The following is a 16176-nucleotide window of genomic DNA, read 5'->3' as shown; positions in this document are numbered from 1 at the left end:
GCATTTGCGGTCAATTGCTGTTTCTGTCATGTCCGTTGTGCCCATGCTTGGATTACGTCTGTTTGGGTTTAGGAGACGTGGTAACGGTCATAGACGTTCCACTGCGACTACACCTGCACCAGAATCGGGCCCGTCTTCGTCTGGGGGGAGAGGACCAACGAAACACTTCCCATGGGGGTTGTTTGGACTTGGTGTCAGCGTTGGAGTAGCAATATCATTATGTGTCGTTGGACTTGGTTTGAATTTTTATAAGCGTTAAACTCTATCTTTATCTGCCTTGTCGCCAGTGTGAAAGGAGTGTTCCGGTGATGGACTTGTCGCTTGCCTCGCATTTTCCTTCCATCATTGATCATCGATTACCCATCTGTGTAACTCGCAGTACCTGACCTTCTCACCTTGCATCAAAAAGGACCCATGCTACTACGTTTTCCGTCTTCGACGTACATACCACGCCATTGCACGGTACCCAGTCGTCGCACATCTCTTCTGATTAGCCTAGCTCATGTACAATATTCTCACCAGCCTCATTTCTTAGACTTTGCGATTCCACAACTCGAGCTGCGGGTGATGCTTATAGTCCTTTTGATGATATGCCTTCAGCTGGTTCAGCTGGATCTATGTAGTTTTACGTGGAACAAGTAAAATATTCTGAAGATCTACCCTGCCTGTGGCCGGAGAGTCGCACTGTTCAGGCCGAGACCGAGGGAGACGCACACCCGTGCACGCGTTGCCCACTTTGCAGCGGAGGGAAATCCAACCATGTTTCCCCGGCTAGAGTAGCCAGATAGGGCAGCAGTAAGGTGATACAGGGTTCAGTAGACTGCAGAAATATACACTTGGAGTGTGAAAAACCATTCCATAGTGACTGGACGGAAAATGGACCCAAAGCTTGAGCTAGGCAGGCGACCAGCCTTAAGCCTGAGCAGGATGAAGTTCGAATCAATCGTGAACTGCATAGAAGTCCCAGTTAAGAACAGAATGTCCTCACGTCCGTGTCTGAGCTCTACTGAACGCCATTCACGGAGCAGCAAGCAAGTACGAACCAGCACAAATGGTGACAGGCAGGCAGGAGTATTTCTCGGCGGGCCAATCATGCGCCGCTGGAAAAAGAGGGAAAGCCCTAGAACAGACCTGAGTTCACAGGGCATGGACAAAATTGGTGGCGGTGCAGCGTGCTGTTCGTCGAAGGTTCGGCCTGCGCGTCAACAATAGATCTCTGTGAACCTCAAGATTATCTTAGACCTTCAATCAGATCTGTATAGTTATTCGGTTGTTGTGAACTGTCTCGAGGCATAATTTACCGACCCCGCTGTAGTGAGTTTTCCCTTCAAACCAAAGCATCCAAGCGCAATCCTGACTCTTCGGGCTCGCAGATCACCTCTCCATTGTCTCCATATGCACCAGGAAGCATCTTTTTCTGTCTTAGAGCCAGGGAAACAGAGGATCATGGCTCCAGGTCCGTCGTGCGACTCCAAACGACTTTCTGTTCAAGACTGACCTCCATAAGCATATTTGTTATCTAAATTACGACAGAGGACGAAGCGACTTCTCAGTGGAACTGGAGTTCATGTCCATAATACTCTCGCATGTCGGGAACATGAAGACCAATCGTATGACAGGTCGGATGCACAAACACAAATTTTGGTTGGTCTCTCAGCACCAAGACCCACTGTCGCACCAGCGGAACCCCCACCTAATCCACCCGAGGAGAGCCACATTCAAGTGAATTTGACGGATTTTTGTAATGCAGTATTTGGAACGCCACCTCCACAACTGTCCGAGGCAGCCGAGCGAGTGGTAAAAAGTAGGAAATTCCTTTCCTGCAGAAAACGATACATGGAAATGTACGGTTTCAAGAAGGACTTGCCTGTGTTCAGAGCGGACCCGGATATTCAGCTCATGCGTCTTTTCAACCTGATACTGATCAAAGTACGCGAATTCGCCTTCGATCAGCAGTACCTCCACGACATACACTATGCCAAGCGTCCCGGGCGATCCAAGTCAGGTCAGTCACCTTCCTCCAGATGTCTCGGCGTTGAGGTGCATACAACGGCGAACGGGAAGCTCAAATTCGGGTTTTCAAATGCACTCGTAATCATCGATGTAAACCCCAGCCTTATTCCTTCACCCTCTTCCGACGCAAGTTCATGGCGACCCCCCGACAATCGAACCTCGCCTTCGTCTTCCCCTTACCATTCTCCCGAGCCACGACATGATCACTCTCCAGGAGGAACCAAACGTCAACATCGCGAGTCGCCACCTGATATGTCCGCCGAGTGCAGTCGACATGGAAAACGACAAAAGCACAACCCCATTCCCGAAACATGGTCACCTCCAACCCCCGATCCTTCTTCGCTCAAGCAGTGCGCTCTTCGTACCTTATCAGCAATTGGAAACCGACGCCATGTTTTGGGGATTCATGTCGACGGGAACATGTTTCAGCTTTGGTATTTCGATCGTGCCGGTTCAATCTGCTCGAGTAAGATTAGCATTAAGGACGATGCAGAGCTATTCGCTACCTCCATTGTGTTGTTCTCGCTCGCTAGCAAAGAGCGGCTTGGCTATGAACCCTTTTTCGAAGCGCCAGCTAGCGTAAAGCGTCGGTCGTGGTTCACCATCCAGAATCACGAGATTGGAGTGGAAGGACATCGTCTCAGGATATTAGGAATCGTTCATCCTGCTGCGTCATTGTATGGGCGAGGAACGGTCGTGTACGAAGCTCAGCCGATAGCAGGCTCGATAGACTTGTCCAGCCGGGTGGTTGTCAAGTGCTCCTGGCAGCTTATCGCGAAGCACTCTGAAGATAAACTTTATCGCTTAGCCAATCAAAGAGGAGTGAAAGGCTTGGCGACTCTGCACACCTCATGCACGGTTGCCTTACTGTCTGAGGGTGTGCGTGGTGATCTCTGTGCAAACCACACTTACCGCGATCGTGAACTTCGAGTGCAAGTATTGAGTCCATTTTGTGTGCCACTTTATACGGTTAAGAATATAAACACATTTCAAATGGCATTCATATCACTGATGGAAGGTTCATGTTGTCGTTCTTCCTCCTGCATTCTTACGCTAATGTTCTCATGTAGCTCACCATGAGCTTCACAAGAAGGCTGGAATTTTACACAGGGACATCAGTTTCAACAATCTGATGGTTGATTCCGATGATCCTACCAAAGGAATCCTCATCGACTTGGATATGGCGGTCTGCGACAAAGATGCCGACACTGGGGAAACTCTCGATGTACCAGACCTCCCTGGCGGCACTCCGCATTCCCGAGCCATAGACCTTTGCCAACCTGATCCACTGCCTCGGGCCCTTTATCGTCACGATCTAGAGTCATTCTTTTATGTGTTGTTCCTCATTTGTTACAAACGTGCAAATATCGCCGACCCGGTGGATTACTTTACGGACTGGAGTACGAGAACATGGACAGACATGTGCACCTTAAAAGAGGGGTTCTTATTGGTTGCCATATCGGACCCAGTAACTGATGCTGTGCCATTAGGAGCGAGCTGGATCCAACCTCTCCGGTTGATCTTTCGCGATGGCTATTCAGCAAAGAATCAAAGACGTCGACGGCGATTCGTGAATTCGCAACTACCCCCATTTGACGAGGAGACTTTAGATCACCATGTCACCTACGAAAGGTGTATGACAATTCTAAGGACCGGGTCTGCATAACAGCTGCTATTCTACCGCACGCTTGAGTGCAGCCACAAAGTTTGTGTATACAATATGGCCGTCTGCCGTTTCAACATTCGTTTTCTGAGTCCTCCTCTCCAACACATTTTGACCTCTGGATATCATATCACCCAGTGCGGAGAGGCACTCTGTCACGCCTGCATGCGACAGACTGGTTTGTTTACTCATCTGCAGCGTCTCAAGCACATCATGTTGCCCTCTATCCAGGAAAGCGAATTTTGAGAACTTGCGATGACCTACATTACCCTGCTCCCATCGTGACACCATCGCGAACTTGTCGAGGTCGACAATTCCCACTTTTGAAATGATGATTGACCAAAGGACCCAAAAGAAGGATTCAAGATCGTGTCGATAGAAGCGAGATGAGCATTCCTTTTGAAGTAGATCGACTGCGAGGAATGCAACGTTAAGCGTGAAAGCACTCTGCTGAGGATCTTCGGGAGGATGAGAAACTGGGCCGCTGGCAAAATCCCAATCTATCAGCACCCCGACGGGTCGCCCGTCTTCTATCCCCCACATGAGGTTGTTTGTGTGGATGTCACGATGGAGGATCCCTGCCTCCACGTATGCCCGGTGATGTGCTGGGAAAGCGTTACTGTGTGGTGAGCTGGAGCGAAATCTGCATACTCACTTTCAACAATGGAAAGGAAGATCCGAAAGAACAGCTTGGTGTCCTTGTTTATATCGATCGATGTGATAGGCTTGTACTTGTCGGCCATGACAATGGCCTCCAGATAGCGTATGGGACCAAACACGTAATGAGGTAAACATTTCATAAGTGCTCCTCGAGGTCCATCCCCAAGGCTGCTCAGCTTTTGGGCGCACAGGATCTCAGGTACACCTTCGATTCCCTTTTCCGCCAACAATCGGTAGTGGTCAATTTCTGATATGATACGGCGAGAAGGCTGATACGATAGTTTCAGCACGCACGTTCGGTCTCGACCAGTGACATCGTCTCGGGTGCTTGCAGTAAAAACGGATGTGCATCTCCCAGTGAGACCTCGCGTGACGTATATGGGCTTAGAGGGATCGAATGAAATGACATGGCCTTCAACGGTTATTCGTTGCCGGTCATGAGGGACGGGCCAATTGAAAGTGTCAAAGTGAGGGCAGAAACCGACTTCCTGAGGGCTCGCATACGTCATCGCCAAGATATGCCTACAGAACAACTCGAAGTCGTCCGGTTTCCGAATGTCTATGATACTCGACCCAATCGGCCCACAGTGATCGTAGTACCAGGTCTCGACAAGGGAACCAATAACGACCATGCCGGTACCGAAGCGGTTAAGAGAATTGCTTGACAGTTGTTCCAAACCATACCCAGCCAATTGTTGCCTCCCATCCAACGCTGCCTCGCCGGCCTTCTCAGACTCCCGCTCAATCTGCTCCTCTGTCATTTCACTATCTGAGGTGGGAGGGAGCAGTGAAGCACGGAAATTCTCCTTTCGCTTCAGGTCGATGGGAAAAAGAACATCTCTCCAATGTACTTGATCGGGGGGTATCGGGGCCCTCCGCCCGCGTCTCTTGCGAACAAAAACACCATCGGGACTAATGAACTCAAAGGTTTCAGCATTAAAGGGATGGTGAAATCATGGGGCCGAGATGACGTGCCTCCTCATTGCACTACTTAAGGCTCCTAGAAGCTTCTTCTTCCCGTGCGTTTTTACGTAATCGATCCTCCCTCCATTGGCCTTGATAATACTGGAGACCATCTCGGCAAAGGGGGCATACAAATCGCGCTCTAGGCTATCTTTCTTATCGACCACCTCAAGATACTCATCCCGGAGCTTGCGTAGCGGACCTTTGACCTTCCTGAGCAGGTCCGGTGGTAGTTCCTTCAAGGTGGGATGTATGACATCCAAAAACTGGTCATAGGGGATTCCTCTAGCGTTCATTTTCCCGAGTTCGCATCTTAGTTTATGATGTTCCGTTGATTTTCTTCCATCAGAATTTGGGATTCCCGCGACGGTTGAGGTTGAACGCATTGACCCTATAGAGAGACTCAGGAGGTTGCTCATTTGAGAAATAAATAGGCCACGTACCATATCCACGATCCTCACAGTCAGGAGCTCTTGGCGAAACATTTACGTCGCCAACTAAAGTGACACTCGTCAAAAGGCCTGAGAACACTGGTGAGTGGACGTGGGATTGAAATAGCCGACAAATACATTTTCCATCCTCAATTTTGTCCTTCCACTTTACCGTCCCAACTGGACTGTCCACGACGCCGTTTGGTATTTTAGTCTCCGAGATGATTGGGGAGGGGTCCGGAGTGCTGGAAGCCAAGTGGAGACGGGACGCCCTAGTGCGTCCGATGGTATCGAAGTGATACACATACTCCTTTGTAAGACGTTTCCGCTTCGTTTTTGCCTTGGGAAGCGTCGTATTGAGGCGGGAGGATGATGCGATGGATGGGCTCATGCCCGCCTTGCCCTCAGGTAAGTTAAGCCGCAGGGGATCGGAATGAGTGTACTAAGGAGGTCGGGGGGGGAGAGAACAAAGATCAACTCAGGGTGGCACAAGATGAATGGTAGCGAGAATGAGCATCCAACTTGGGAACTTCATGAGTGGCACTATAGCTTTGAGTGGTTCGGTGGTTCGGTGGCCAAGATCGTTGACGACGCGTACACATAGGTAAACAGCACGTGCCGTACGTCAGCGCGTTTCCAAAGGAAGAACGCGCCACTAACTCCGCGTTCCTATTGTTATCTCAATTAATAAGCAAGCCTTTGTTGGCGGTGGATCTGCAGCACTCCGTTCATACCACCCCTGACATGTGGCTCGATCCAGTTGTACACGACGCTCGTCTTTCTGTTGCCATCGAGCACAGCCGACGATTAGGCAGGATACCAGCCTCTAAGTATAGCCGACGATCATGAACTTCTTATCAGAACTAGAGACCTGATTTCAATCGTTCCACATGCGTCAACCCCTCATCAGTCGATAACTATGCAATAATCCATTATCCTCTTTTCTTTCATTCACCTTGCGCACCTCCGGACCTATACCAGCAGAGGTAGCAAAGTGCAAAAAAAAAAAAGTCCAATCAGGGGAAAAATGGTGGTCGATCATCATTTATTTGCTGCCTTTTTGGATGATCACATGACTTTCACGGTTATTCATCCAGATCGGGCGCGCCGATTTTTTTGCACCTTCATTTTACGCCATTATGTAGTGCAATTCATCGTCGTCCCCGTTTCTCGCTCGATTCGCCTAATTGTTTTTCTCTTCGATAACGGTGATCAACGATAAACGACGCCCAGATCAGGATCATGCTCCGAGTCTACTTGAGTTTGGATGAACGCTGCCATGGGGTTGCCATGGAGTTTAGAGAAGAGCCGACGTTCAGGAAGCGAGTAAGAACCGGCTTACCTAATCGAAGTTGTTTGCAAGAGCTCAAATCCACCCTAAAGATGAAGACGAAGTGATATTCCATGAAAATTACCCGAACCCAGACATCTGGTCGCCTTCGCCCGGGCCGCTTGCTCATTTCGAGGGGTAAAAATCCATACTGTCAGATGGACGGGGGAGTCCGCTTACCTGTGAAGAAAAGGGGTCGTCTGTATATTGCTCATGACGTGTGTCGCCGTCCAACGTATCGGCGGACACCAGACTTCCATGTGCCTGTTCCCTTTGGAATCCCCACAGCGAGATACTTGGTGCACTGCCTGTGGCCTCTCAAAAGGGCGTACCTACGCTTCAAACCGTATACAAGAACGCGCGCTCATATCAATTTTTCACACACACACACACACTTCGTCCAAAGCCGAACTGGAAGGCTGATCTGGACCATATCTGTAAATGGACGTTACATGAGGCAACTATCAAACACGCAGGAGCCCGTCGATTTCACCATTCCCGTCTTCTTCGGGAATCCTGCAGGAGATCATTCAACGTATATATACGTAGCAAGACCTTTGTAATTCAAGTCCAGGGTTCGTGGGTTACGAACAAATGGTCATCTATACCCGGAACCCTGATCCTGCAATCTTTCTCGATCTAGGTGCTCAAACATCAAGCGTCTATACACTGCGTTCTAGACGCGTAGTTTTTGCAGGGTCAGGGAAACTGGCCGGTCCACCACCTCGGGAAACCAAGAAATCGGTGGGAACGTGCCATAAGAAGATAGTAACGACTGGTATCTCATCGTGGCGCAAGGTTGCTCTTCCGAAACTTATTCGGTGATGCCTCACCGATTTGGGAGGATGGCTTTGGTAGAAGAGACCGTCGTGCTGAATTGGCGCGACGCCAAAACGCCACAAAGAGAGGCTGGTCACCTGCCTACCAAAGAGCCTAGTTTCGAGATCACCTGGTGCCTGGTGGGAATTCCCCCTTATTGCGCGCCCCCAAATAACCCTTTTTTCTGGAGTTGTTTCTCTTTTTCTTTTTTTTTGGTCCGCCCTATAGCTCACTTCGTGCCGCGGCCTCATGATTTTTCCTCTAACGTTCTGGTCTCTTCCTAATTGGTCACCTCTGTGACGCTCGGCAACCCTTTCGTCCAGCTCGCCAGTCAGCCTCCTGTCGAAAGATCCAGGGTTTGTGGGTGAATCACAACTCCTCCTTGTATCTTGTACAGAGCGAGTTAAGGCCGGCCATGTCTCTCATTCGAAACAGCGTTATACAGTAACATACTAGTATGGATCCCATTTCGTGTCCATCATCTTAGCCGGACGGTCCATACGTCTTAACTCCGTTTTCCTGCGTACGCATTCGTTGGCGGATTGGGTTCCAGGGATGATGGAGGGCGCTGAGATAGCGGGGAAGGAGCGTGGAGCGCCGGAAGACATGACGCCCTAGTGCGTCCGACGGTGTCGAAGTGATATGGATAATCCTTCCGAGACGTTCTCGCTTCATTTCTTCCTTTGAAGCCATCGTATTGAGGCGGGAGGGGGAGGTGATCATATCGGTGGGCTAGGCTGGCTGGGCCTGAGTCGGGTAGGTGGTACGTGGAGGTAGTAGGGAAGTGCAAAAACGGCCCAGGTGTAGCAGGCCCGCAGGGATCTAAGAAGAACTTCAAGCGAGGCGCCTGGGCCATTTTCTCATTTCCGGGAGGGAGCCCGTTCGCGCCAGCGAGCATGTTCCGTAGAAAATATGTCGTTCCAGGCCCAGGTTGTGACTCTGACATGGTGCCGACAGCGTCGTCGACCTCACTGATTCTATATATCTCGTTATGCATATTTGCCAGTTCTTCGACGGCAGTGAGTATTTCTGTGAGAACTGATGTTACACACCAGTGGGGAAAACCAATCTACTAGCAGAGGCCTACCTTTGTACGCGTTGCTTCGACGACCCCGGCTCCGCATGGCTTCGCGAAGTTGTTCCTCGGCTTCCTCCCTTTTAGCCTTCAGCTTCTAATTACAGGGGCAGATACGTGAAGGTGGCGGTAGTGGACGTGACAGTAAGATGGTGGTTGCTTACAGGAGGAGTTGACCTAAGTGGACCATTTAATTTGACACATTTGAGTCCAAAACGTTCGCAGGCGTCGCAGCTCAGCCCACAAAGAGGACGACACCTCTGATGAGGCGAGAAAGCGCTGTCAACAGCTGAGCAAGGCCACGAATCCCAAACAACATACCTTCTTCCTTAAGCGGCAATTTACGCAGCCTCGGCTGCTTCCAACGTATCTTGTAGGGCTCTGTGCCGGCATTGAGGTCGGAGGGTTGGCGAAGAGGGGTGGTGAAGAAGGATAGTAAAGAGTGTCGAAGCCTCGCCTTTTATTACTAAACGCGCCATGGTCAATCGTCAGGTTCGAGACAATGGGGAAAATTCCCTCTTTTTTCTGGAATATGATACAAATTTTATGAGGTGTATAACTAATTCATCGTGCATCGATCGCAGGATACCAAATATATCCTGCAAAACTCAGTCCCTATATAACTCCATCCTGAGAAAAGAAGTCACAAGTCCCCCTGGATCTCACAAAACCCGCTAACGCTGAAATTTTCCCTTCCAAAGCTGAAGCTGACAAAACAGTGACTGGAGAAGTGACGTGGCATTGTTGATTTTCATCTGGGCCGTTGAAGGGCGGAACGCCAGAAATAGGCATTGAGTCCCAGGATACCTCGCTTGGAGGGGTTCAATTCGTTCTGGGATTTTGCGAGTCACCTGAGCTAGCGAGCAGAGTGAAAAAATGGCAACTGAGGAGCAACTTATTGCGGTGAATGAAGTCAGTACCATGACCCAAATCCGTAATATTTCACACTCGCTGCAACGCGTGAGGGGCCATCGACTCGTCCTGATTGGATTGCCAGTGGTGATTCCAGAGCGCCGGCGCAACAGCCTGACAGGGTCCAAGCCCAGGCCCTGTCTAGCCCAGGCCGGAGAGCTGAGCCTCAATGGATTGATCAATTAACTGGCGTCGGGCACCCCAACGACGCACGAATCTCACATTCAGTGGCGTCGCCAACTTTTAGATGTTTCCCACGTCAATTTAATTTATGTAATCCAAAATTTTTAATTTTCGTGGTAACAGTATTGCATCTTGAAGATCCCCGCGGTGGACAAATTCGGTGTCCCTGGTCGGGGAATTGAGAGCACCATTGACTCGTTCGTGTTCGTACACATGCGTTGTTTTTGTTATACATCGCTGTCCTCCGCATCGGCAAGCGAGAACATACGGTTTCACCATGTCCCAAAGCACCACGTTTTCGGGATGGATGCCTGAGCAGTGGAATTCTTCATGTCGTGACAGAAATTCATTGTGTGCATTCGGTATTCACGACTCACAAAGCCTCTCCCTTCCACGAAATCGTTCACATGCACGAAAACTGACGTCTGGAGACGTAAAATTCAGAGGGCTGACACAGTCTAAGGATTGAGACATATCCGGGTCGATCTGGAAATGTGGCGTCAATAAAATATCGCCCAGTCGAATTCTAACGTCCACACCTCATGGGGACTTGGGGCAAGTCAATGCAGCGGGATTAAATAAACGTACCTCGTAAATGCGATCCGATACAGACTAGTTGATGTCTGTCTCCACGCCTCGCTTGAGTATATATGTATGTCTTGGTGAGCCTTTCCATATCTACCTTCGCTTGCAGGCTAGATGCAGCGTACAGCCCCCCTGCATTGACACATGTCATTGGGCCTACAGGCATCTCGCAGTGTGAGCGACGAGTCGAGTTTTTCCTTCAGTCGCACGTTCTTCGAGAACATTGTCGTTAGGATGGAAGATACCGAGTATATGAAATCCCTGCTTTGGTTTTTCGATGATGTATTTATCCAATCAGAAAGGACAACTAGCCGCGCGGCCACTAAATGTACCGATGTTTCCTCTGCAATTTCTGGTAACGGAACGTTCTTCCAGGACCCCATATCTGTGCGTGTTGATTCTCTAGAAGCTACATGACAGGGTAGACTTTGCATCGCCTTGTCACCCGTTCCACCATAACTACCCCGCATATTCCTAGTATCCCACGCTAATCTCCGCTGCGACGGCTCAGCGTGTAGGATGGAAGCTGGAAAGACTGAATTTGGCGTTTGAAATAGGTATTGTAGACGGGTGTTGGATATGTACGTATGTTGTTGCTATCCAGGTGGCGTGGGAGGGCGCAGATAGTCATAAGCACAAGGAGTCCCAGAGACAAGAGAGACTGACTCAGCTCAGAGAAGTGTGGTGAGAGTTTTGGTGCTGACAACTTAAGGGTAGCGACTGCTGGTTTACGAGCCACTGCGGGGAGTGTACGTGGCGAATTTTGAGGCAACTCGTATGATGGTTTATGTATGGAGGGCCCCCTATAGTCACAGCATGGTGCAGGGTGGAATCGAATAGGGATATGTCAGAACTGCCCGAATACGAAAGGTATTACTGTTCGGTGCTACAGTCGTGGAAGAATAGTCCAAAAGGGATGAACACCGTTGAGCCCGAGCCATAGATTGCCGGAAGAAGAACGTATCAGCGCTGGATTTGACTTTGTCGTCCATAGAACGTAGGGGACGAAGGATTAGCGGCGCGCGGCTAGCTGTCACCATATGAACTATAACTGTATTCAGAGTTGAACTCAATTAAAGCTTCCCTATCCTCTTTTAACCATGTCGTCTCATGGCCGTTGTCTATGGAAGGGATGATCCAGGTTGCCTTACGAAGCGGGGTTCGACCTTCCATTCGTGTTGATTGTACCGAAAGGGATCCATAAGGATTCCTAAGACAGATCTCGCTTACCTGAAAGCAAGAACCCAGGGGCGAAGGACCAAGATCAGCCAGAAACAGTGGCGTCATCACCAATAACCCCGGATGGCCCTTACGGATTCGGACTCTTTGATTAATACCCTGAGTGAGGGCGGTGACCGAGATCTGTGCTCTTCTCAACACCCACCCCAGATAAATTGGTACTTATATGGCTCGTTGTTCGAGTCCGAGTATCTGAAAATGGGAATTTCGTCCTTGCGGCAGTTACGGTATCCGCCCCACTAATCCATAAAGGTATGCCCCTGGAGCCCTGCTGGACCGTATTTGAGTGAGGTGGCAAAGTTACTAAAAAGGCTCACTGGGATGTACCATTGATTGAGGGATTTTGTGCTATACCACCCTATCACGAGGAGTCCAGGAACTAGTTCTGCTCTACCCCCACCCCCCCACCCCCCGCTTCCCCATTCCCTACTTCCTCCTGTGTCGAGTAGCGTCAAACTCTCGTAGCGCTGATTTCGGAGTCACGCCGCCATGCAGTCTCGCCACCATACCTCGCAGGAGACGAGAGAGGCCTCACAAAAAATTCCCGAGTCTCATCCTTTCGTACTAGGTGACCGCTGCATCGTCAGCACCAAACGTTGAACTCACCGGGTCGGTTGGCGGAAGGGGGATCCGCACCAGAGTTTGGAGACGCCATGAGGCCCCTTTTCCTGAGGTTGGGACAGCGTTTACAGATCAGTTCAACTCACGTCCTTCCCTCTGCCAGACCTGAATTGCACATGGCCTTCGTACAAGTATGACTACGCTACGTAGAGACCCAAACCAATAGCTAACCAAAAGCCGAGGCCGCGGTATTCGCCCCGTCAACGGTATGTGATGGTTATGCCTGATGTGCATGTGAGTTGGGCGATAGAGACAGCCAGTTCATCCCTACTAATGGTGAGCGCTGACGACAATCCAATCTTGCATGCGCCTGAACTTCACCCTCACCACATGATGGCATTTGTCAAAACCAAACAGTTCCAAGCTGTCGCGTCCGCCCATTAGCATCCCCAGTCACCCGTCCATCTCAACCCCGGACATGATTTCACCTGGTTCCTACTATCGGTCTTCACACTTCGATGCACCGTTACTTGGCTGATCACATCGAAACAGCCAGAATCGATGTGCGGCGGGGTCACCAGGTGTGCTGGGCTGCCTTGCGCTTCACAATGGAAGGGTCTGAGGATGTTGGACGAAACCGCTTGATGGGTGAATTCCACAAGGTCAGCCAGAACACAGAAAGCTCATTACTGGCTAGCATCTCAAAGATTCCCACAGACCATCAGGAAGCAGAACCTAAAATTAACAGACTTCGCCGCTTATCCCTTCAACGTGGCCCGACACGGAACCGATGGCCACCCCGTGCCCATATCCAGTGTCTTCCCTGATCTTGAACACTATTGTCCACGACACCACCAAAAATTAGTCGAGCTATCTTCCAAACTGAGGACCATCGCTACACATGTGGCATAATTCGGGTGTCATCGACGAGACTCGTGCTCATATAAAAATATAAAAGTCACAAAGGCGTGCACCTGTCGCTGGCAGCGAGAAATGAGGGAGCATTTGTCATTCGTCTCCAGAACCAATTATATCAGTGGGTACCTAATCGGTGTTGAATCCCTCGTTTACTCCATTAGAAGCATGAAAAGGCAATGGGGGATGCATCCATATAACGGAAACTACCACAGGAGCGGAGGACGAGGAAGTCTGCCGAGGATGAATAGCAAGCCACGAGCGTAATCAAGTAAGTTCAGTTCAGTTATATAATTTTCGATGGTCGCTGATCAGAGTTAGCCGAGCAATCGGATTGGGAGTCACATCCTAGCCCCATCACTAAACAGCCCGGTCTCACAGGACGCAGGAGACTGGGGTGGTGAGAGCAGGACGGGACCACGGCAAAATTCCGAATCTACGATGGCTCAGAGACTTTCCCTCCCCAGCACGCGCCTCCGGCCATATGAGTTGTATGATCTCGAAGGTTTGGCGTTGTCAAATGTTTACTTTTGGCTGCCTAGTATCCTTGCCCAGTCTAGGTAACCAAATGTAGTATCTATAGTAAGCGCGGCGCCGCCAGTGCATATTCTATGTTCTTCCCTCGGCAGCCGTTTGCGAATACCCAAAAGAATCGCCCCATAGAAGAGCGTTAGTTCCAAAAACGTAGGGTGTCGCGTCAATTGATTCAGATGTATCACGTGTACAAATACATTTCTGCCCCTTGATTTGCGCTACCGTGTTGATGGACTTGCAATTCCCCATGGTGATCGCAGATCGCGGAGGAGATTGAATCCCAGCCCTTTGGGTTGTAACTCGTGCTCGAACTTTTATGTCAGTATTGTCTACCCAGTTCTGGCCACTTACAAATTGGAGACTATTTTAAAATCCTCAGGCTGGGTTCTAAACGTAATGCGCATGCTTAGGATTATCCAGTATCAAAGGGAATCCACAAAGTCGTATTACTTGGGTGACCATTTCCTCCAATCAGTGACAGCAAGGCTCTGGCTTTGGGAAAAGTGTCTGGCCTGTTGGTGTGGCGGTTTCTTACGGGCTATTGCATTCTCCACAGAGTTTGGACCACGCCAAGGGCATAAGTTCCACGGGATATAGCCGGCACTGCCTCAAATCGGACATGAGTTACGAAGCCATGTATTACGATTGCTTTATAATCCCTATAATATATCCAATTTTGTTCCGGAGAGAACGGAAGCACTCCCGCTCATCTGAGAATCATCAACCCATGCCTGGAAATAAAAAGCGCATCCCCGTTCCCTTTACTATCCATCCTCACGAATATTCTCCCCAGTCCATCGGGCTCCATGCAGCCGAGGCTTGAAAGGAGGCTAGTTGTTGTCATCACGCGTGTTCACCTCCATCAGAGTCGTACACTTCTTGAAAGCTAGGGCCGTATAGTATAGAGAAATGGCCCAACCCGATGAGTGGTTGTTGTGAGCAATGATCATCTCACTCTAATATATCTGGCGATGAGACAAGGCATCAAAACTTAAGAGAAGCCAGTGGGCAGAGGACGCGACCTGGTAGCGCCGAAGCAACACATACAGAAGTGCGCTCCTGCTAAACCGGCTTTCTTGGTTCATTTGTAAGGTTACGTTTTCAGAATTCGAAATGCTCCCGCCATTGAGGAATTTGCAGACCTTCAGAGAAAGGAACGTAGGATCAGTGGGATTGGAGTCATCATCGCGCCTAAGGGGGGAGGGAACCATGGCGGAACGGGCCTCGGACGGTAACCGAACGTCGGCGCCCAAGACATACCGCCAGAGGATCTCCTTGCCGGACTTGAGACTCACTCAAGCACCTTTCCCCATGTCCATCCCGGATGCCAACGGATCTTCCTATAACCTCCAGTCGCGGTTGTTCGTTGTTGTCCTGTGAGTGCGAGAACTGTCAAAGTAGGCCCTCGGTATGGCGATCCCACGGGCTCGACAAGCGACGACATCGGTCACGGTTTCATTATGTCCCAAAAGCATCACTTGCGGGATGAATATCTGAACAACAAGAATTTTGTATCCGTACAGAATTGGTCGGTGCCGATGACTCACCATGCCCCTCAGCGCCAAGCGGCCCCCCTCCATGAAAGCATTCATATCCACGGGAACCAGGCGTGAAGACGTCAAAATTCAAGTGGCCGATACAGTCTCAAGAGGGTAGTGTGTCCCATGGTCGGTCGTGAAATGTAAGTTCATACCTGGCATATATATAACCTTAATAAGATGCCACTCCTTCCGAGCAAATTCTAATGTCCACACCTTAGTATCTGGCTTGGGATGGGGCACCTTAGCGGGACCCGCGCAGGCCAACTGATACATGTCCCAAGCTACAGCTCGAGACGTACCACCTGGCAGATAAGGTATGCTTGAACGAGCCCTCTTGTAGGCTGGACGCAACATAGAGAGCCTGAACATTGACACGCGTCACAGAAGCCTTGCCGTATGAACCGTTTGTGCTTTGGTCGCACGTACGAAGAAAGATTACGTATGCAATCCAATCAGATAGGGGGGGTTAGCCGCGCGGCAATGACTCGACATGTTGGATGGGAGCTGGCAAGGATGCTGGTGTTAAAGCAGGTATCACAGTGAGTGGGCACGCATGCGGTTGCTTTCCAGGTGGCAGGGGAGGATGCAGGAACAATGGTCATAAAGATATGAAATGCCTACGCTTCCTAAAGGGGTGGGATGGGCGAGTGATGTAAAAACAGGTTCCTTGACTGCCGGTAGCTTGATTTGAGGTCTTAGGGGCAGATAGTTGTAAGCGCAACGGAGTTCCAGGGGAAACAGTGAGAGGCTGA

Source organism: Cantharellus anzutake, assembly GCF_015039405.1.
Source record: "Cantharellus anzutake strain C23 chromosome Unknown EI90scaffold_149, whole genome shotgun sequence".
NCBI classification, from domain to species: domain Eukaryota; kingdom Fungi; phylum Basidiomycota; class Agaricomycetes; order Cantharellales; family Hydnaceae; genus Cantharellus; species Cantharellus anzutake.
The sequence above is the reverse complement of the archived record's forward strand: the minus strand, read 5'-3'. Positions refer to the sequence as shown.